At 49.3% G+C, this 23,532-nt stretch overlaps 1 protein-coding gene across 1 annotated transcript in view; it reads right to left on the reverse strand.

The window, feature by feature from the left end:
* Positions 1 to 22,913, reverse strand: part of LOC142497994 (guanylate-binding protein 3-like) — a 94,946-nt gene extending 72,033 nt beyond the window's left edge. The window contains exon 1 of the mRNA XM_075606503.1: positions 22,136 to 22,913. The gene's annotated coding sequence lies outside the window, so the exon portion shown is untranslated. The remainder of the gene's footprint in view (positions 1 to 22,135) is intronic.
* Positions 22,914 to 23,532: the final 619 nt, after the last annotated feature.

Genomic DNA, 23,532 nt, shown 5'->3' on the forward strand with positions numbered 1-23,532 from the left:
AGCCAGGATCACACAGTATCTCACAGCCAGGATCACACAGCATCTCACAGCCAGGATCACACAGCATCTCACAGCCAGGATCACACAGCATCTCACAGCCAGGATCACACAGCATCTCACAGCCAGGATCACACAGTATCTCACAGCCAGGATCACACAGGATCTCACAGCCAGGATCACACAGCATCTCACAGCCAGGATCACACAGCATCTCTAAGCCAGGATCACACAGTATCTCCCAGCCAGGATCACACAGTATCTCACAGCCAGGATCCCACAGTATCTCACAGCCAGGATCACACAGGATCTCACAGCCAGGATCACACAGAATCTCACAGCCAGGATCACACAGCGTCTCACAGCCAGGATCACACAGTATCTCACAGCCAGGAACACACAGCCTCTCACAGCCAGGATCACACAGTATCTCACAGCCAGGATCACACAGTATCTCACAGCCAGAATCCCACAGTATCTCACAGCCAGGATCACACAGTATCTCACAGCCAGGATCACACAGTATCTCACAGCCAGGTTCACACAGTATCTCACAGCCAGGATCACACAGCGTATCTCACAGCCAGGACCACACAGCATCTCACAGCCAGGATCACACAGTATCTCACAGCCAGGACCACACAGCATCTCACAGCCAGGCTCACACAGTATCCCACAGTCAGGATCACACAGGATCACACAGTATCCCACAGTCAGGATCACACAGTATCCCACAGCCAGGATCTCACAGTATCTCACAGCCAGGATCACACAGTATCCCACAGTCAGGATCACACAGGATCACACAGTATCCCACAGTCAGGATCACACAGTATCCCACAGCCAGGATCACATAGGATCACACAGTATCCCACAGTCAGGATCACACAGTATCTCACAGCCAGGATCTCACAGTATCTCACAGCCAGGATCACACAGTATCCCACAGCCAGGATCACACAGTATCCCACAGCCAGGATCACACAGGATCACACAGTATCCCACAGTCAGGATCCCGCAGTATCTCACAGCCAGGATCACACAGGATCACACAGTATCCCACAGACAGGATCACACAGTATCTCACAGCCAGGATCTCACAGTATCTCACAGCCAGGATCACACAGTATCCCACAGTCAGGATCACACAGGATCACACAGTATCCCACAGTCAGGATCACACAGTATCCCACAGCCAGGATCACACAGGATCACACAGTATCCCACAGTCAGGATCACACAGTATCTCACAGTCAGGATCACACAGCATCTCACAGCCAGGATCTCACAGTATCTCACAGCCAGGATCCCACAGTATCTCACAGCCAGGATCCCACAGTATCTCACAGCCAGGATCACACAGCATCTCACAGCCAGGATCACACAGTATCTCACAGCCAGGATCACACAGTATCCCACAGTCAGGATCACACAGTATCCCACAGCCAGGATCACACAGCATCTCACAGCCAGGATCACACAGCATCTCACAGCCAGGATCACACAGTATCTCACAGCCAGGATCACACAGGATCTCACAGCCAGGATCACACAGCATCTCACAGCCAGGATCACACAGCATCTCTAAGCCAGGATCACACAGTATCTCCCAGCCAGGATCACACAGTATCTCACAGCCAGGATCCCACAGTATCTCACAGCCAGGATCACACAGGATCTCACAGCCAGGATCACACAGAATCTCACAGCCAGGATCACACAGCGTCTCACAGCCAGGATCACACAGTATCTCACAGCCAGGAACACACAGCCTCTCACAGCCAGGATCACACAGTATCTCACAGCCAGGATCACACAGTATCTCACAGCCAGAATCCCACAGTATCTCACAGCCAGGATCACACAGTATCTCACAGCCAGGATCACACAGTATCTCACAGCCAGGATCACACAGTATCTCACAGCCAGGATCACACAGCGTATCTCACAGCCAGGACCACACAGCATCTCACAGCCAGGATCACACAGTATCTCACAGCCAGGACCACACAGCATCTCACAGCCAGGCTCACACAGTATCCCACAGTCAGGATCACACAGGATCACACAGTATCCCACAGTCAGGATCACACAGTATCCCACAGCCAGGATCTCACAGTATCTCACAGCCAGGATCACACAGTATCCCACAGTCAGGATCACACAGGATCACACAGTATCCCACAGTCAGGATCACACAGTATCCCACAGCCAGGATCACACAGTATCCCACAGTCAGGATCACACAGTATCTCACAGCCAGGATCTCACAGTATCTCACAGCCAGGATCACACAGTATCCCACAGCCAGGATCACACAGGATCACACAGTATCCCACAGTCAGGATCCCACAGTATCTCACAGCCAGGATCACACAGGATCACACAGTATCCCACAGACAGGATCACACAGTATCTCACAGCCAGGATCTCACAGTATCTCACAGCCAGGATCACACAGTATCCCACAGTCAGGATCACACAGGATCACACAGTATCCCACAGTCAGGATCACACAGTATCCCACAGCCAGGATCACACAGGATCACACAGTATCCCACAGTCAGGATCACACAGTATCTCACAGTCAGGATCACACAGCATCTCACAGCCAGGATCTCACAGTATCTCACAGCCAGGATCCCACAGTATCTCACAGCCAGGATCCCACAGTATCTCACAGCCAGGATCACACAGCATCTCACAGCCAGGATCACACAGTATCTCACAGCCAGGATCACACAGTATCCCACAGTCAGGATCACACAGTATCCCACAGCCAGGATCACACAGGATCACACAGTCAGGATCACACAGTATCTCCCAGCCAGGATCACACAGTATCTCACAGCCAGGATCACACAGTATCTCACAGCCAGGATCACACAGTATCTCACAGCCAGGATCACACAGTATCTCACAGCCAGGATCACACAGTATCTCACAGCCAGGAACACACAGTATCTCACAGCCAGGATCACACAGTATCCCACAGTCAGGATCACACAGTATCCCACAGCCAGGATCACACAGGATCACACAGTATCCCACAGCCAGGATCTCACAGCATCTCACAGCCAGGATCACACAGTATCTCACAGCCAGGATCACACAGTATCTCACAACCAGGATCACACAGTATCTCACAGCCAGGATCACACAGTATCTCACAGCCAGGATCTCACAGTATCTCACAGCCAGGATCACACAGCATCTCACTGCCAGGATCACACAGCCAGGATCACACAGCATCTCACAGCCAGGATCACACAGTATCTCACAGCCAGGATCACACAGGATCTCACAGCCAGGATCACACAGTATCTCACAGCCAGGATCACACAGTATCTCACAGCCAGGATCACACAGTATCTCACAGCCAGGATCACACAGCGTCTCACAGCCAGGATCACACAGTATCTCACAGCCAGGATCACACAGTATCTCACAGCCAGGATCACACAGCATCTCACAGCCAGGATCACACAGCATCTCACAGCCAGGATCACACAGTATCTCACAGCCAGGATCACACAGTATCTCACAGCCAGGATCACACAGTATCTCACAGCCAGGATCACACAGCATCTCACAGCCAGGATCACACAGTATCTCACAGCCAGGATCACACAGCCAGGATCACACAGCATCTCACAGCCAGGATCACACAGCATCTCACAGCTAGGATCACACAGTATCTCACAGCCAGGATCACACAGTATCTCACAGCCAGGATCACACAGCATCTCACAGCCAGGATCACACAGCATCTCTAAGCCAGGATCACACAGCGTCTCACAGCCAGGATCACACAGTATCTCACAGCCAGGAACACACAGCCTCTCACAGCCAGGATCACACAGTATCACACAGCCAGGATCACACAGTATCTCACAGCCAGGATCACACAGCATCTCACAGCCAGGAACACACAGCATCTCACAGCCAGGATCACACAGGATCTCACAGCCAGGATCACACAGCATCTCACAGCCAGGATCACACAGCATCTCACAGCCAGGAACACACAGTATCTCACAGCCAGGATCACACAGTATCTAACAGCCAGGATCACACAGTATCTCACAGCCAGGATCACACAGCATCTCTAAGCCAGGATCACACAGTATCTCCCAGCCAGGATCACACAGTATCTCACAGCCAGGATCCCACAGTATCTCACAGCCAGGATCACACAGGATCTCACAGCCAGGATCACACAGCATCTCACAGCCAGGATCACACAGCGTCTCACAGCCAGGATCACACAGTATCTCACAGCCAGGAACACACAGCCTCTCACAGCCAGGATCACACAGTATCTCACAGCCAGGATCACACAGTATCTCACAGCCAGGATCCCACAGTATCTCACAGCCAGGATCACACAGTATCTCACAGCCAGGATCACACAGTATCTCACAGCCAGGATCACACAGTATCTCACAGCCAGGATCACACAGCGTATCTCACAGCCAGGACCACACAGCATCTCACAGCCAGGATCACACAGTATCTCACAGCCAGGACCACACAGCATCTCTAAACCAGGCTCACACAGTATCCCACAGTCAGGATCACACAGGATCACACAGTATCCCACAGTCAGGATCACACAGTATCCCACAGCCAGGATCTCACAGTATCTCACAGCCAGGATCACACAGTATCCCACAGTCAGGATCACACAGGATCACACAGTATCCCACAGTCAGGATCACACAGTATCCCACAGCCAGGATCACACAGGATCACACAGTATCCCACAGTCAGGATCACACAGTATCTCACAGCCAGGATCTCACAGTATCTCACAGCCAGGATCACACAGTATCCCACAGCCAGGATCACACAGGATCACACAGTATCCCACAGTCAGGATCCCACAGTATCTCACAGCCAGGATCACACAGGATCACACAGTATCCCACAGACAGGATCACACAGTATCTCACAGCCAGGATCTCACAGTATCTCACAGCCAGGATCACACAGTATCCCACAGTCAGGATCACACAGGATCACACAGTATCCCACAGTCAGGATCACACAGTATCCCACAGCCAGGATCACACAGGATCACACAGTATCCCACAGTCAGGATCACACAGTATCTCACAGTCAGGATCACACAGTATCTCACAGCCAGGATCTCACAGTATCTCACAGCCAGGATCCCACAGTATCTCACAGCCAGGATCCCACAGTATCTCACAGCCAGGATCACACAGCATCTCACAGCCAGGATCACACAGTATCTCACAGCCAGGATCACACAGTATCCCACAGTCAGGATCACACAGTATCCCACAGCCAGGATCACACAGGATCACACAGTCAGGATCACACAGTATCTCCCAGCCAGGATCACACAGTATCTCACAGCCAGGATCACACAGTATCTCACAGCCAGGATCACACAGTATCTCACAGCCAGGATCACACAGTATCTCACAGCCAGGATCACACAGTATCTCACAGCCAGGAACACACAGTATCTCACAGCCAGGATCACACAGTATCCCACAGTCAGGATCACACAGTATCCCACAGCCAGGATCACACAGCATCTCACAGCCAGGATCACACAGCCAGGATCACACAGCATCTCACAGCCAGGATCACACAGTATCTCACAGCCAGGATCACACAGGATCTCACAGCCAGGATCACACAGTATCTCACAGCCAGGATCACACAGTATCTCACAGCCAGGATCACACAGTATCTCACAGCCAGGATCACACAGCGTCTCACAGCCAGGATCACACAGTATCTCACAGCCAGGATCACACAGTATCTCACAGCCAGGATCACACAGCATCTCACAGCCAGGATCACACAGCATCTCACAGCCAGGATCACACAGCATCTCACAGCCAGGATCACACAGCATCTCACAGCCAGGATCACACAGTATCTCACAGCCAGGATCACACAGGATCTCACAGCCAGGATCACACAGCATCTCACAGCCAGGATCACACAGCATCTCACAGCCAGGAACACACAGTATCTCACAGCCAGGATCACACAGCATCTCACAGCCAGGATCACACAGTATCGCACAGCCAGGATCACACAGCATCTCACAGCCAGGATCCCACAGTATCTCACAGCCAGGATCACACAGTATCTCACAGCCAGGATCCCACAGTATCTCACAGCCAGGATCACACAGTATCTCACAGCCAGGATCACACAGCATCTCACAGCCAGGAACACACAGTATCTCACAGCCAGGATCACACAGTATCTCACAGCCAGGATCACACAGTATCTCACAGCCAGGATCACACAGTATCTCACAGCCAGGATCCCACAGTATCTCACAGCCAGGGTAACACAGTATCTCACAGCCAGGATCACACAGTATCTCACAGCCAGGATCACACAGTATCTCACAGCCAGGAACACACAGTATCTCACAGCCAGGAACACACAGTATCTCACAGCCAGGATCACACAGTATCTCACAGCCAGGATCACACAGTATCTCACAGCCAGGATCACACAGTATCTCACAGCCAGGATCACACAGTATCTCACAGCCAGGAACACACAGCATCTCACAGCCAGGATCACACAGTATCTCACAGCCAGGATCACACAGTATCTCACAGCCAGGATCACACAGTATCTCACAGCCAGGATCCCACAGTATCTCACAGCCAGGATCACACAGTATCTCACAGCCAGGATCACACAGAATCTCACAGCCAGGATCACACAGTATCTCACAGCCAGGATCACACAGTATCTCACAGCCAGGATCACACAGTATCTCACAGCCAGGACACACAGCATCTCACAGCCAGGAACACACAGCATCTCACAGCCAGGATCACACAGCATCTCACAGCCAGGATCACACAGCATCTCACAGCCAGGATCACACAGTATCTCACAGCCAGGATCACACAGTATCTCAGAGCCAGTATCCCACTGCATCTCACAGCCAGGATCACACAGGATCTCACAGCCAGGATCACACAGTATCTCACAGCCAGGATCACACAGTATCTCACAGCCAGGATCACACAGTATCTCACAGCCAGGATCACACAGTATCTCACAGCCAGGATCACACAGTATCTCACAGCCAGGATCACACAGCATCTCACAGCCAGGATCACACAGTACCTCACAGCCAGGATCACACAGTATCTCACAGCCAGGATCACACAGTATCTCACAGCCAGGATCACACAGTATCTCACAGCCAGGATCACACAGTATCTCACAGCCAGGATCACACAGCATCTCACAGCCAGGATCACACAGTATCTCACAGCCAGGAACACACAGTATCTCACAGCCAGGATCACACAGCATCTCACAGCCAGGATCACACAGTATCTCACAGCCAGGATCACACAGCATCTCACAGCCAGGATCACACAGAATCTCACAGCCAGGATCACACAGTATCTCACAGCCAGGATCACACAGAATCTCACAGCCAGGATCACACAGCATCTCACAGCCAGGATCACACAGCATCTCACAGCCAGGATCACACAGCATCTCACAGCCAGGATCTCACAGTATCTCACAGCCAGGATCACACAGTATCTCACAGCCAGGATCACACAGTATCCCACAGCCAGGATCTCACAGTATCTCACAGCCAGGATCACACAGTATCTCACAGCCAGGATCACACAGTATCACACAGCCAGGATCACACAGCATCTCACAGCCAGGATCACACAGAATCTCACAGCCAGGATCACACAGCATCTCACAGCCAGGATCACACAGTATCTCACAGCCAGGATCACACAGCATCTCACAGCCAGGATCACACAGTATCTCACAGCCAGGATCACACAGCATCTCACAGCCAGGATCACACAGTATCTCACAGCCAGGATCACACAGTATCTCACAGCCAGGATCACACAGTATCTCACAGCCAGGATCACACAGTATCTCACAGCCAGGATCACACAGTATCTCACATCCAGGATCACACAGCATCTCACAGCCAGGATCACACAGTATCTCCAGCCAGGATCACACAGTATCTCACAGCCAGGATCACACAGTATCTCACAGCCAGGATCACACAGTATCTCACAGCCAGGATCACACAGCATCTCACAGCCAGGATCACACAGTATCTCACAGCCAGGATCACACAGTATCTCACAGCCAGGATCACACAGTATCTCACAGCCAGGATCACACAGTATCTCACAGCCAGGATCACACAGCATCTCACAGCCAGGATCACACAGTATCTCACAGCCAGGATCACACAGTATCTCACAGCCAGGATCACACAGCATCTCACAGCCAGGATCACACAGTATCTCACAGCCAGGATCACACAGCATCTCACAGCCAGGATCACACTGTATCTCACAGCCAGGATCACACAGTATCTCACAGCCAGGATCACACAGTATCTCACAGCCAGGATCACACAGTATGTCACAGCCAGGATCACACAGTATCTCACAGCCAGGATCACACAGCATCTCACAGCCAGGATCACACAGCATCTCACAGCCAGGATCACACAGTATCTCACAGCCAGGATCACACAGCATCTCACAGCCAGAATCACACAGTATCTCACAGCCAGGATCACACAGTATCTCACAGCCAGGATCCCACAGTATATCACAGCCAGGATCACACAGTATCTCACAGCCAGGATCACACAGCATCTCACAGCCAGGATCACACAGCATCTCACAGCCAGGATCACACAGTATCTCCCAGCCAGGATCACACAGCATCTCACAGCCAGGATCACACAGTATCTCACAGCCAGGATCACACAGCATCTCACAGCCAGGATCACACAGTATCTCACAGCCAGGATCACACAGTATCTCACAGCCAGGATCACACAGTATCTCACAGCCAGGATCACACAGTATCTCACAGCCAGGATCACACAGCATCTCACAGCCAGGATCACACAGTATCTCACAGCCAGGATCACACAGTATCTCACAGCCAGGATCACACAGCATCTCACAGCCAGGATCACACAGTATCTCACAGCCAGGATCACACAGCATCTCACAGCCAGGATCACACTGTATCTCACAGCCAGGATCACACAGTATCTCACAGCCAGGATCACACAGTATCTCACAGCCAGGATCACACAGTATGTCACAGCCAGGATCACACAGTATCTCACAGCCAGGATCACACAGCATCTCACAGCCAGGATCACACAGCATCTCACAGCCAGGATCACACAGTATCTCACAGCCAGGATCACACAGCATCTCACAGCCAGGATCACACAGTATCTCACAGCCAGGATCACACAGTATCTCACAGCCAGGATCCCACAGTATATCACAGCCAGGATCACACAGTATCTCACAGCCAGGATCACACAGCATCTCACAGCCAGGATCACACAGCATCTCACAGCCAGGATCACACAGTATCTCCCAGCCAGGATCACACAGCATCTCACAGCCAGGATCACACAGTATCTCACAGCCAGGATCACACAGCATCTCACAGCCAGGATCACACAGCATCTCACAGCCAGGATCACACAGTATCTCACAGCCAGGATCACACAGTATCTCACAGCCAGGATCACACAGTATCTCACAGCCAGGATCACACAGTATCTCACAGCCAGGATCACACAGCATCTCACAGCCAGGATCACACAGTATCTCACAGCCAGGATCACACAGCATCTCACAGGCAGGATCACACAGTATCTCACAGCCAGGATCACACAGCATCTCACAGCCAGGATCCCACAGTATATCACAGCCAGGATCACACAGTATCTCACAGCCAGGATCACACAGCATCTCACAGCCAGGATCACACAGCATCTCACAGCCAGGATCCCACAGTATCTCACAGCCAGGATCACACAGTATCTCACAGAGAGGATCACACAGCATCTCACAGCCAGGATCACACAGTATCTCACAGCCAGGATCACACAGTATCTCACAGCCAGGATCACACAGTATCTCACAGCCAGGAACACACAGTATCTCACAGCCAGGATCACACAGTATCTCACAGCCAGGAACACACAGCATCTCACAGCCAGGATCACACAGTATCTCACAGCCAGGATCACACAGTATCTCACAGCCAGGAACACACAGTATCTCACAGCCAGGATCACACAGTATCTCACAGCCTGTATCTCACAGCCAGGAACACACAGTATCTCACAGCCAGGATCACACAGCATCTCACAGCCAGGATCACACAGTATCTCACAGCCAGGAACACACAGCATCTCACAGCCAGGATCACACAGCATCTCACAGGCAGGATCACACAGTATCTCACAGCCAGGATCACACAGTATCTCACAGCCAGGATCACACAACATCTCACAGCCAGGATCACACAGTATCTCACAGCCAGGATCACACACTATCTCACAGCCAGGATCACACAGTATCTCACAGCCAGGATCACACAGTATCTCACAGCCAGGATCACACAGTATCTCACAGCCAGGATCACACAGTATCTCACAGCCAGGATCACACAGCATCTCACAGCCAGGATCACACAGCATCTCACAGCCAGGATCACACAGTATCTCACAGCCAGGATCACACAGTATCTCACAGCCAGGATCACACAGGATCTCACAGCCAGGATCACACAGCATCTCACAGCCAGGATCACACAGGATCTCACAGCCAGGATCACACAGTATCTCACAGCCATGATCACACAGGATTACACAGAATCTCACAGCCAGGAACACACAGGATTACACAGTATCTCACAGCATCTCACAGCCAGCATCACACAGGATAAAGTGATCTGTAGTAGCAACAATGGGAAGGAATATGTGGTGAATCATTTTATAAACTGTTCAACTACGTTTGTTGTATATGTTATCAATTGTTCATGTCCATTAATTTATGTAGGGAAAACCATCAGACCACTTAAAGTGCGTATTGGTGAGCACATTAATGGGATTAAAAATGCACAACTTAATTTAGAGAAGGGCAAAACTATCCATAATCTAGCTCAACATTTTTTAACCCACCATAAAGGAGAGTCAGATACCCTACGCTTTAGGGGAATTGAAGTAGTATCCAGAGATCCCAGGAGGGGTGATAGGGAGAATTTCCTGCTCCAAAGGGAACAATTCTGGATTTATACACTGGAAAGCAAGTCACCCGGTGGGTTAAATGAGCAGATCGAATTGACCCCTTTTCTAAAATAACTTTCTAAAATAACTTCCAAATAACTTCAAAAATGATATCCAATTCCCCTGGGGTGGTATGAGACTAGTCACTAAGTTCATTATTACTCCATGGGGTTACTGAGGTTATTTTACTAGGCTTTGTGCTAATATGGTTAATTGTGAAATGTATTCACCTAATGATAATATGGAACAGATTTTGATATAAAGTTATTGAGTCCTGCGAGCATAGCTCTGACATCTAGTTATACAGTAGGCTGCGGTGTATGTATAAACACATGTAATTTTTAACATCTCCTACTAAGGCTTTTATCACATTAGATAGTAACATATAATTAATTTTTATGGATTACATAAGTACTCAGTGTGTGATGAATGTAGATTTATGTCCATATGGTTCTAATTTTATTAAAAAAATTAATCTAGTTAAGGAGGTACTTATCTGTGTACCCTCTTAAGGGTGTCCTGCGAGGTTTTACTCTGACACTCATAGGTTAATCAGGACAAGCTGCGATAATGGTGTTTATCTCTTGTTCTTTATAATATATATATTTATATTTTTTAAGGTATGGACAATGATGTAATTGTAATGAGTCTAGAGCTTAAATAGCTCTGAATAAATTTATGTTTACAAATTAATTCATTATAATTATGTTGCATTATGAGGAACAATAGACTAATTAATAGTCATTGCTTTGGTTCCAAGTATTTTAAATTGTTTTTATTTTTATGTGTCATTTTAAATTTATTTTTAAATCAATTATAGTTTATTATTTTAAGTTCTGTCAAGTTATGTATTTGTGTGGATTTTGTAAGTGTCATGCATTTATTATCATTTTTATAATTTACTGTTAGCATTTAGTTATATTGATTTGTCAATTAGTATGTGAGCAGTTGATTGGATGGTCTGATAGCCTGAAATAAGACATGGTTCCCTTTTGGTTAATATAGGAACCAGGGGAGGTATATTAGTGCCTCTCTGAGTGTCTATGGCCAAGCCCTGATGAAGTGTCATGTGACACGAAACATGTTGGTGATGTCATAACGCAGCTACGCACGTCCGTGACGACGGTCAGTCTGTGTAGCTGGTGGAGCCCTACCTGCCACGAGGAGCCCAAAGGGGAATTCTAGGGCCTAAGGTCTGTTTGTTCTATAACATCCTGCATTCCTAGCACCTCTCCTTCCCTGTCACTATCTAGGGCTGGGCATTTGGGTGTTTACATCCATTAACCCTGTGTGGCTAGGGCTCGTGCATAATTTATTTGTGTCAATTTTGACAAGGTTATTATAAAATTACTGTATTATGTATATTTTTTGTATGATGAATGATTTTTCATGATAAAAATTTATGTATTAATTCTGGTTTCTTCTGGTTTCATTTTCATGCGCTCCTATTTTTGTTTTTTGTCATCCATAACACTGTCTCAAACTACAGGCCAATCTCCCTTCTCCCAATACTATCCAAAGTCATGGGAAAATGTGTCCACTCCCAATGAAGCGATAACTATAACAAGACAAATTTCCCTAGCCAATTCCAATCTGGCTTTCGCCCCAAACACTCCACCGTAACTACCCTGCTAAAAGTTTGCAATGAGACCCAGTGTGGAATGGAACGGGGACAACTCACTGGTGCAGTGTTCCTAGATTTTGCAAAGGCTTTTGATACTGGTGATCATGCTATCCTGCTTAACAAACTCCAGAGCTCTGGAATAGGGTAGCTTTAAACTGGTTTCATTCCCACCCATCAGGTAGATCCCAACTAGGGTTGCCAGGTGTCTGGCATTGAACCGGACAGCACGGTATTTGGTTACTCTGTCCGGTAAAAAATGAGAGATATGTGCGGGGGTGGTGGACATGTATGTGTGCGGGTGGGGGACATGCAAGTGTGCAGGTGGGGGACATGTGTGTGCAGGGGGTGGTGGACATGTATGTGTGCGGGGGGTGAATGTATGTGTGCGGGGGGTGAATGTATGTGTGCGGGGGGTGACATGTATGTGTGCGGGGGGTGACATGTATGTGTGCGGGGGGGGACATGTGTGTGTGCGGGGGTGAATGTATGTGTGCGGGGGGTGAATGTATGTGTGCGGGGGGTGAATGTATGTGTGCAGGGGGGGACATGTAGGTGTGCAGGGGGGGTGAATGTATGTGTGCAGGGGGGGACATGTATGTGTGCAGGGGGGGTGAATGTATGTGTGCAGGGGGGGACATGTAGGTGTGCGGGGGGCATGTGTGTGTTTGGGGGGGGCATGGATGTGTGTGTTTGGGGGGGGGACATAGATGTGTGTGCGAGGGGGGGGACATGGATGTGTGTGTTTGGGGGGGGACATGTACAGTGTGTGTGGGGGGGACATGTATGTGTGCGAGGGGGCATGTATGTGTGTGTGGGGGGAACATGTATGTGTGTGCGGGGGGAACATGTATGTGTGTGCGGGGGAGAGGGGGAACATGTATGTGTGCGGGGGGCATGTATGTTTGTGTGGGGGGGAACATGTATGTGTGTGCGGGGGGGAGAAATATGTATGTGTATGCGGGGGGGAGAACATGTATGTGTGTGCGGGGGGGACATGTATGTGTGTGCGGGGGGGGGAGAACATGTATGTGTGTGCGGACTTAGTAACCATCTGTGGGAAGGGATAGAGCAGGGCTGCTGCTGTTGCTAGGGGGCTGGGCAACTTCCTCCATCCTGATTGGCTGAATTACACAGCAGCAACCAATCAGAAGAAGGTAGCAGGAGCCTGAGGGTGGGACCAAAGAGCGCAGGAAAAGCATGGAGCAGAGAGGTGTCTGTGTCTGTCCCTGTGTGTGTGTGTCCTGTGTGTGTGTGTGTGTGTCCTGTGTGTGTGTGTGTCCTGTGTGTGTGTGTGTGTCCTGTGTGTGTGTGTGTCCTGTGTGTGTGTGTGTGTGTCCTGTGTGTGTGTGTGTGTGTCCTGTGTGTGTGTGTGTGTGTCCTGTGTGTGTGTGTGTGTGTGTGTCCTGTGTGTGTGTGTCCTGTCTGTGTGTCCTGTCTGTGTGTCCTGTCTGTGTGTCCTGTCTGTGTGTCCTGTCTGTGTGTCCTGTCTGTGTGTCCTGTCTGTGTGTCCTGTCTGTGTGTCCTGTCTGTGTGTGTGTGTCCTGTGTGTGTGTCCTGTGTGTGTGTCCTGTGTGTGTGTGTCCTGTCAGTGTGTCCTGTCAGTGTGTCCTGTCAGTGTGTCCTGTCAGTGTGTCCTGTCTGTGTGTCCTGTCTGTGTGTCCTGTCTGTGTGTCCTGTCTGTGTGTCCTGTCTGTGTGTCCTGTCTGTGTGTCCTGTCTGTGTGTCCTGTCTGTGTGTCCTGTGTGTGTGTCCTGTGTGTGTGTCCTGTCAGTGTGTCCTGTCAGTGTGTCCTGTCAGTGTGTCCTGTCTGTGTGTCCTGTCTGTGTGTCCTGTCAGTGTGTCCTGTCAGTGTGTCCTGTCAGTGTGTCCTGTCAGTGTGTCCTGTCAGTGTGTCCTGTCTGTGTGTCCTGTCAGTGTGTCCTGTGTGTGTGTCCTGTGTGTGTGTCCTGTGTGTGTGTCCTGTCAGTGTGTCCTGTCAGTGTGTCCTGTGTGTGTGTCCTGTCTGTGTGTCCTGTCAGTGTGTCCTGTGTGTGTGTCCTGTGTGTGTGTCCTGTGTGTGTGTCCTGTCAGTGTGTCCTGTCAGTGTGTCCTGTGTGTGTGTCCTGTGTGTGTGTCCTGTCAGTGTGTCCTGTGTGTGTGTCCTGTCAGTGTGTCCTGTCAGTGTGTCCTGTCAGTGTGTCCTGTCTGTGTGTCCTGTCTGTGTGTCCATCCTGTGTGTCCATCCTGTGTGTCCATCCTGTGTGTGTCCGTCCTGTGTGTGTGTGTGTGTCTGTCCCTGTGTGTGTGTGTGTGTGTGTGTGTGTGTGTGTGTGTGTCTGTCCCTGTATGTGTCCGTCCTGTCTGTGTGTCCTGTGTGTGTGTGTGTCCTGTCTGTGTGTCCATCCTGTGTGTGTGTATATGTGTGTGTGTCCTGTCTGTGTGTCCTGTGTTCCTGTGTGTGTATATGTGTGTGTGTCCTGTGTTCCTGTGTTCCTGTGTGTGTATATGTGTGTGTGTCCTGTCTGTGTGTCCTGTATTCCTGTGTGTGTGTGTCCTGTGTGTCCCGTGTGTCCGTCCTGTCTGTGTGTCCTGTGTGTGTGTCCGTGTCCTGTGTGTGTGTCTGTCCTGTGTCTGTGTGTCCTATCTGTGTCTGTGTGTCCTGTCTGTGTGTGACCTGTGTGTGTATATGTGTGTGTGTCCTGTCTGTGTGTCCTGTGTTCCTGTGTGTGTGTCCTGTCTGTGTGTCCTGTGTTCCTGTGTGTGTGTCCTGTCTGTGTGTCCTGTATTCCTGTGTGTGTGTGTCCTGTGTGTGTGTCCTGTGTGTGTGTGTCCATCCTGTGTGTGTGTCCGTGTCCTGTGTGTGTGTCTGTCCTGTGTGTGTGTTCTGTGTGTTGTGTGTCCTATGTGTGTCCTATCTGTGTCTGTGTGTGTCCTGTGTGTCCGTCCTGTCTGTGTGTCCTGTGTGTGTGTCCTGTGTGTGTCCTGTGTGTGTGTCCATCCTGTGTGTCCTGTGTGTGTGTGTCCTGTGTGTGTACTGCACCCCAAAACTGGAACAACCTACCGGAGACTCTCACAGCCGCCACTAGTTTAAGTTCTTTCAAATCTAAGGCTGTCTCACATTTTAATCTGGTCTGTAACTGTCTCATACGCCCATAATATATATTATCTGTAACTGTTACATACGCCCATAATATATATTATCTGTAACTGTTACATACGCCTATAATATATATTATCTGTAACTGTTACATACGCCTATAATATATATTATCTGTAACTGTTACATACGCCTATAATATATATTATCTGTAACTGTTACATACGCCCATAATATATATTATCTGTAACTGTCTCATACGCCTATAATATATATTATCTGTAACTGTTACATACGCCTATAATATATATTATCTGTAACTGCTACATACGCCTATAATATGTATTATCTGTAACTGTCTCATACGCCTATAATATATATTATCTGTAACTGTTACATACGCCTATAATATATATTATCTGTAACTGTTACATACGCCTATAATATATATTATCTGTAACTGTTACATACGCCCATAATATATATTATCTGTAACTGTCTCATACGCCCATAATATATATTATCTGTAACTGTTACATACGCCTATAATATTTATTATCTGTAACTGTTATACGCCTATAATATATATTATCTGTAACTGTTACATACGCCTATAATATATATTATCTGTAACTGTTACATACGCCTATAATATATATTATCTGTAACGGTTACATACGCCTATAATATATATTACCTGTAACGGTTACATACGCCCATAATATATATTATCTGTAACGGTTACATACGCCTATAATATATATTACCTGTAACGGTTACATACGCAAATAATATATGTAACGGGTATTCCACCCCACCCAATCTCATATATATAGTGTGGGTGAGTAGAACATGCAGTGTTACCGGTGTGTGTGGTGCGTTACCTGTTGGTTCACAGGAGGGCTGAGCTTCCGCCACGGGGAACCTGGGGCAATTACAATACTATGGACAACCACTTACAGCCTCCACCTGCGATGGCTCCCACCAGAGGGGGAGTGGATCCTCGCAGGACAAACACAATGATCACATACACAATGGGGTATAATAACTAAGGACTTTACTAACATGTAATACGACACATCACATTCATAACATAACCTGTGTCCCTCTCAGGAGGAGACACTAACCGTGACGTCTCGCAGGACGCTTCCCCAACCCTAGGTGATCCCACCCAGTGTCCAAAGAACCCCACCCAATGTCCCGCACTCTTGCAGAGAGTCAATGGGTGACTGCGCAGTCACTATTAAGCTAAGGGCCCGGTGGTGCACTTAGAACTGTAGATACCTGCCGAGCACTCCAGTGCTCGGATCAGCAACGCTTCACAAAGGGTCAGACGCTTGAAGAATCCGTCTGATCCTATCCTGGCGATATTCTCTGTGGACCTCCAACTTGGGTCCGAACTCCGTCACTGGAACCGCAGCATCCGCTGAGTCCCTCTCTAACGATACAGCAACGTGACACACCCTGCACTACAGGCCGTCCCTATAGCACAGCATCCTTAAGTGGCTTAAGGGTCAATCTCCTAGGGCATTCGGGGTTGCCTATCCTATATAGGTAGGTCTTGTACCCACCCTACTCATAATACGGGCCCTGGGCCATGGATCCCCGGACTGGTTACCGCTATGAACCCCCCCCCCCCCAGTTGCCTCGTACTACGCGCAACGCCGGCCTGGGCAATGGCTCCCCGGATTGGTTACCGCTATGAACCCCCCCCTCGCCACTCGCAACACGGACCCTGGGCTATGGCTCCCCGGACTGGTTACCGCTATGAACCGCCCAGCTGTCTCGTGCCACTAATTCACAACAGGACCCTGGGCTATGGCTCCCCAGATTGGTTACCGCTATGAACTCCCCAGTTGTCCCTATCTTCCCTTCTGTTCCCCAGTGCCACCTAACGTAAGTGACAGGTTCCCTATCCTGAGGGCTGTCCCTGGCAACACTCACACTACTGGGGGACTCAGGGCTAACTAGGGCCTTAGTGCAGGGAGTCTCCGGCTCCTGCACCCTACCTCCTTCCTCTGTCTGTCTCCTTGCCCTGCTTCTTCCTGACTGACACGCAGCTCCAGCCCGCCAAATGTATCTATCTCCCTCCAGGGCAGTCCTACAGCCCTATTGGCTCCTATGAGGCACCTGGTGCCTCCCTCGCTAAGCACTATGGGAATTGTAGTCCCTGGGCGCCTGTAATAACATTGGGGCCGCATGCGTGCCTTTCCTACACCTGCACTAACCCCTAATGGCCGCCGCAATCTCTCCCTACCTCTCGCACGACTCTCCTGGCTGGCTCCTACACTCGCGCGATCACTGCGCATGCGCGAGTGGAGGAGTAATGGCAGCGCTCTCTTCGCCGGCCACCGGGACATTAGAGACGCGACCGCGGCCTTAGCAACGGCCCGATCGCGTCCCCGGCAACCGGCCCGCTCGCGGAGACAGCGCACCGCTCCCTGCAACGGCCCCCACCCTTGGGATGGCCGTCGGGTCTGCCGCTGGCCTCCGGCAGCACCCGGCATCTCTCCTGACCACGGAGGCTCCCTAGGAGGACGAAGGGGGAAACAGGTGACCTGGCTACATATATATTACCTGTAACTGTTACATACGCCCATAATATATATTATCTGTAACTGTTACAGATAATATATATTATTTGCGTATGTAACAGTTACATACGCAAATAATATATATTATCTGTAACTGTTACATACGCCCATAATATATATTACCTGTAACGGTTACATACGCCTATAATATATATTATCTGTAACTGTTACATACGCCTATAATATATATTATCTGTAACTGTTACATACTATAATATATATTATCTGTAACTGTTACATACGCCTATAATATATATTATCTGTAACTGTTACATACGCCCGTAATATATATTATCTGTAACTGTTACATACGCCTATAACATATATTATCTGTAACTGTTACATACGCCTATAATATATATTATCTGTAACTGTTACATACGCCTATAATATATATTATCTGTAACTGTTACATACGCCTATAATATATATTATCTGTAACTGTTACATACGCCTATAATATATATTATCTGTAACTGTTACATACTATAATATATATTATCTGTAACTGTTACATACGCCCATAATATATATTATCTGTAACTGTTACATACGCCCATAATATATATTACCTGTAACGGTTACATACGCCTATAATATATATTATCTGTAACTGTTACATACGCCTATAATATATATTATCTGTAACTGTTACATACGCCTATAATATATATTATCTGTAACTGTTACATACAGTACGCCCATAATATATATTACCTGTAACGGTTACATACGCCTATAATATATATTATCTGTAACTGTTACATACGCCTATAATATATATTATCTGTAACTGTTACATACGCCTGTAATATATATTATCTGTAACTGTTACATACGCCTATAATATATATTATCTGTAACTGTTACATACGCCTATAATATATATTATCTGTAACTGTTACATACGCAAATAATATATAATACCTGTAACAGTTACATACGCCTATAATATATATTACCTGTAACTGTTACATACGCCTATAATATATATTATCTGTAACTGTTATATGCCTATAATATATATTATCTGTAACTATTATATGCCCATAATATATATTACCTGTAACTGTTACATACGCCTATAATATATATTACCTGTAACTGTTACATACGCCTATAACATATATTATCTGTAACTGTTACATACGCCTATAACATATATTATCTGTAACTGTTACATACGCCTATAACATATATTATCTGTAACAGTTACATACGCCTATAATATATATTATCTGTAACTGCTACATACGCCTATAATATATATTATCTGTAACTGCTATATACGCCTATAACAGCGGTGCACAAACTGGGGGGCGCGACACTGGGGGGGGGGGGCTCACGGGGTTTACAGAGGCCCCGCGCGCTTCCCGAAGGCACTTAAATTAGGTGCCGGGGGAGCTACGGGCCTCTGTAAACCTAACTGACCTTGGCTCCAGCGGTTTCTCACTGCGACGTCATGTGACCTCACATTGAATTGTATTGTATGTCTTTATTTATATAGCGCCATTAATGTACATAGCGCTTCACAGTAGTAATACACGTGGTAATCAAATAAATAACAGATAATATAAATAACAGATCATGGGAATAAGTGCTTTACACATAAAAGTAACATTAAGGAAGAGGAGTCCCTGCCCCGAGGAGCTTACAGTCTAATTGGTAGGTAGGGAGAACGTACAGAGACAGTAGGAGGGAGTTCTGGTAAGTGCGTCTGCAGGGGGCCAAGCTTTATGCATCATGTGTTCAGTATATCCACAGTGCTATTCAGATGCTTCTTTAAGCAGGTGTGTCTTAAGGTGGGTCTTAAAGGTGGGTCTTCTTTAAGCATATGGCAACGTGACGTCATGACGCCAGAGCAGGGGTGAGGGGGGGGGGGGGCGCGGAGGTGAAAGGGGGCGCCGGCAGGGGGCGCAGGGAAAAATGTTTGCGCCCCCCTGGCCTATAACATATTATCTGTTACTGTGCGTGCTATATAATGTATACCCTCCTCCTCTCCTCCCTAACCCTCCTCCTCTCCTCCCTAACCCTGCACCTCTCCTCCCTAACCCTGCACCTCCCCTCCTCTCCTCCCTAACCCTGCACCTCTCCTCCCTAACCCTGCACCTCCCTCCTCTCCTCCCTAACCCTGCACCTCTCATCCTCACCTCCCTATCCCTGCACCTCGCCTCCTCTCCTCCCTAATCCTGCACCTCTCATCCTCTCCTCCCAATCCCTGCACCTCTCCTCCCTAACCCTGCACCTCTCCTCCCTAACCCTGCACCTCTTCTCCTCTCCTCCCTAACCCTGCACATCTCCTCCTCCCTAACCCTAACCCTGCCCCTGTCCTCCTCTCCTCCCTAACCCTGCACCTCTCATCCTCTCCTCCTTAACCCTGCATTTCTCCTCCCTAACCCTGCACCTCCCCTCCTCTCCTCCCTAACCCTGCACCTCTCATCCTCTCCTCCCTAACCCTGCACCTCCCCTCCTCTCCTCCCTAACCCTGCACCTCACCTCCCTATCCCTGCACCTCCCCTCCCTAACCCTGCACCTCCCCTCCCTAACCCTGCACCTCCCCTCCCTAACCCTGCACCTCCCCTCCCTAACCCTGCACCTCCCCTCCTCTCCTCCCTAACCCTGCACCTCCCCTCCTCTCCTCCCTAACCCTGCACCTCTCCTCCCTAACCCTGCACCTCTCATCCTCCCCTCCCTAACCGTGCACCTCCCTCCTCTCCTCCCTAACCCTGCACCTCTCTCCTCTCCTCCCTAACACTGCACCTCTCCTCATCTCTTCCCTAACACTGCACCTCTCCTCCTCTCCTCACTAACCCTGCACCTCTCCTCCTCTCCACCCTAACCCTGCACCTCTCCTCCTCTACTCCATAACCCTGCTCCTCTCCTCCTCTCCTCCTTAACCCTGCATTTCTCCTCCCTAACCCTGCCCCTCCCCTCCTCTCCTCCCTAACCCTGCACCTCCCCTCCTCTCCTCACTAACCCTGCACTTCTCCTCCCTAACCCTGCACCTCCCCTCCTCTCCTCCCTAACCCTGCACCTCTCCTCCCTAACCCTGCACCTCTCCTCCTCTACTCCATAACCCTGCACCTCTCCTCCCTAACCCTGCACTTCTCCTCCCTAACCCTGCACCTCCCCTCCTCTCCTCCCTAACCCTGCACCTCTCCTCCCTAACCCTGCACCTCTCATCCTCTCCTCCAAAACCCTGCACTTCTCCTCCCTAACCCTGCACTTCTCCTCCCTAACCCTGCACCTTCCTCCTCTCCTCCCTAACCCTGCACCTCTCCTCCTCTCCTCCCTAACCCTGCACCTCTCCTCCCTAACCCTGCACCTCTCCTCCTCTCCTCCCTAACCCTGTACCTCTCCTCCTCTCCTCCCTAAACCTGCACCTCTCCTCCTCTCCTCCCCAAACCCTGCACCTCTCCTCCCCAAACCCTGCACCTCCCCTCCTCCCCAAACCCTGCACCTCCCTAACTCTGCACCTCTCCTCCTCGCCTCCCTAACCCTGCATCTCTCCTCCCTAACCCTGCATCTCTCCTCCCTAACCCTGCACCTCCCCTCCCTAACCCTGCACCTCCCCTCCTCTCCTCCCTAACCCTGCATCTCTCCTCCTCTCCTCCCTAACCCTGCACCTCTCCTCCCTAACCCTGCACCTCTCCCCCTCTCCTCCCTAACCCTGCACCTCTCCTCCTTCACCATTTCTTGCAGGTTTCAGCCCTTACCTGTAGCCGTCCTGTCTCTCTCCCTCTGCGCCTCCTGATGTCTCTCCCTCTGCGCCTCCTGAATGTCTCTCCCTCTGTGTGAGTGTGAATGTGTCTCTCCCTCTGTGTGAGTGTGAATGTCTCTCCCTCTGTGTGAGTGTGAATGTGTCTCTCCCTCTGTGTGAGTGTGAATGTCTCTCCCTCTGTGTGAGTGTGAATGTCTCTCCCTCTGTGTGAGTGTGAATGTCTCTCCCTCTGTGTGAGTGTGAATGTGTCTCTCCCTCTGTGTGAGTGTGAATGTGTCTCTCCCTCTGTGTGAGTGTGAATGTCTCTCCCTCTGTGTGAGTGTGAATGTCTCTCCCTCTGTGTGAGTGTGAATGTGTCTCTCCCTCTGTGTGAGTGTGAATGTGTCTCTCCCTCTGTGTGAGTGTGAATGTCTCTCCCTCTGTGTGAGTGTGAATGTCTCTCCCTCTGTGTGAGTGTGAATGTCTCTCCCTCTGTGTGAGTGTGGATGTGTCTCTCCCTCTGTGTGAGTGTGAATGTCTCTCCCTCTGTGTGAGTGTGAATGTCCCGTCTCTCTCCCTCTGTGTGAGTGTGAATGTGTCTCTCTCTCCCTCTGTGTTAGTTATTTTGAGCAGACACAGAGTGAAAGTGAAAGCTGGGTTCTTGCCCACACATATTTCCCGTCCATGTCTCGGTACAAACTCCACCTTAAGTATTTCCTCCCGACCTGTTTCTTGTCATGTGTGTGTGTGTGTGGTGTGTGTGGTGCGTGGTGTGTGTGTGACAGGCGTTCCCGCGCCCTCAGGGAGATCTCACCGGTACTGTTTCTTGTTGTGTGTCATGGAACAAGAACTACAGTTTTTGTTCACCCCCCCTCTTTCCTTTGCAGCTTCTGCCTGTCAGTTCTTATTTCAGCTGCATGGAGTCTGCACACACACACTGTGCCTGTGTGACATGTAACAATGTTGCATTTCTTGCCTCTGGCCATGAAATCAGTGAGCTGCTACTGCAGCCTCTGAGATCCTCACCAGAATGGGCTAGTCCGCCCCCCTCCTGTTTGTTCAAAGTTAGTCTGTCCCAAGACTATTCCCTTTACCCACACTGCCTCTCACTTCCTTTTCCACCCTGGAGACAGCGAGTAAAGAACCCTTCTCTGTTAATCTCCCATGGTGAGGCTATCTCTTTTTACCTGTTTCCAACTATAAATCACCACTACATACCATCCACAAGTATCTGTATTCTGCTGCTTTTCCCAATAAAGTGGAGGAAATATTATAGGACTTGGAGTGATTAAAAGGGAGCTGAGTTAATGCTATCTGGGGCCATTCACACATCACACGTGACCCTGGCTTCAGAAAATTGTGTGTGTGTGTGTGTGTATGTATGTATGTGTGTGTAACAGGCGTTCTCACGCC

Source organism: Ascaphus truei, chromosome 6, assembly GCF_040206685.1.
Source record: "Ascaphus truei isolate aAscTru1 chromosome 6, aAscTru1.hap1, whole genome shotgun sequence".
In the NCBI taxonomy this organism is placed as follows: Eukaryota; Metazoa; Chordata; class Amphibia; order Anura; family Ascaphidae; genus Ascaphus; species Ascaphus truei.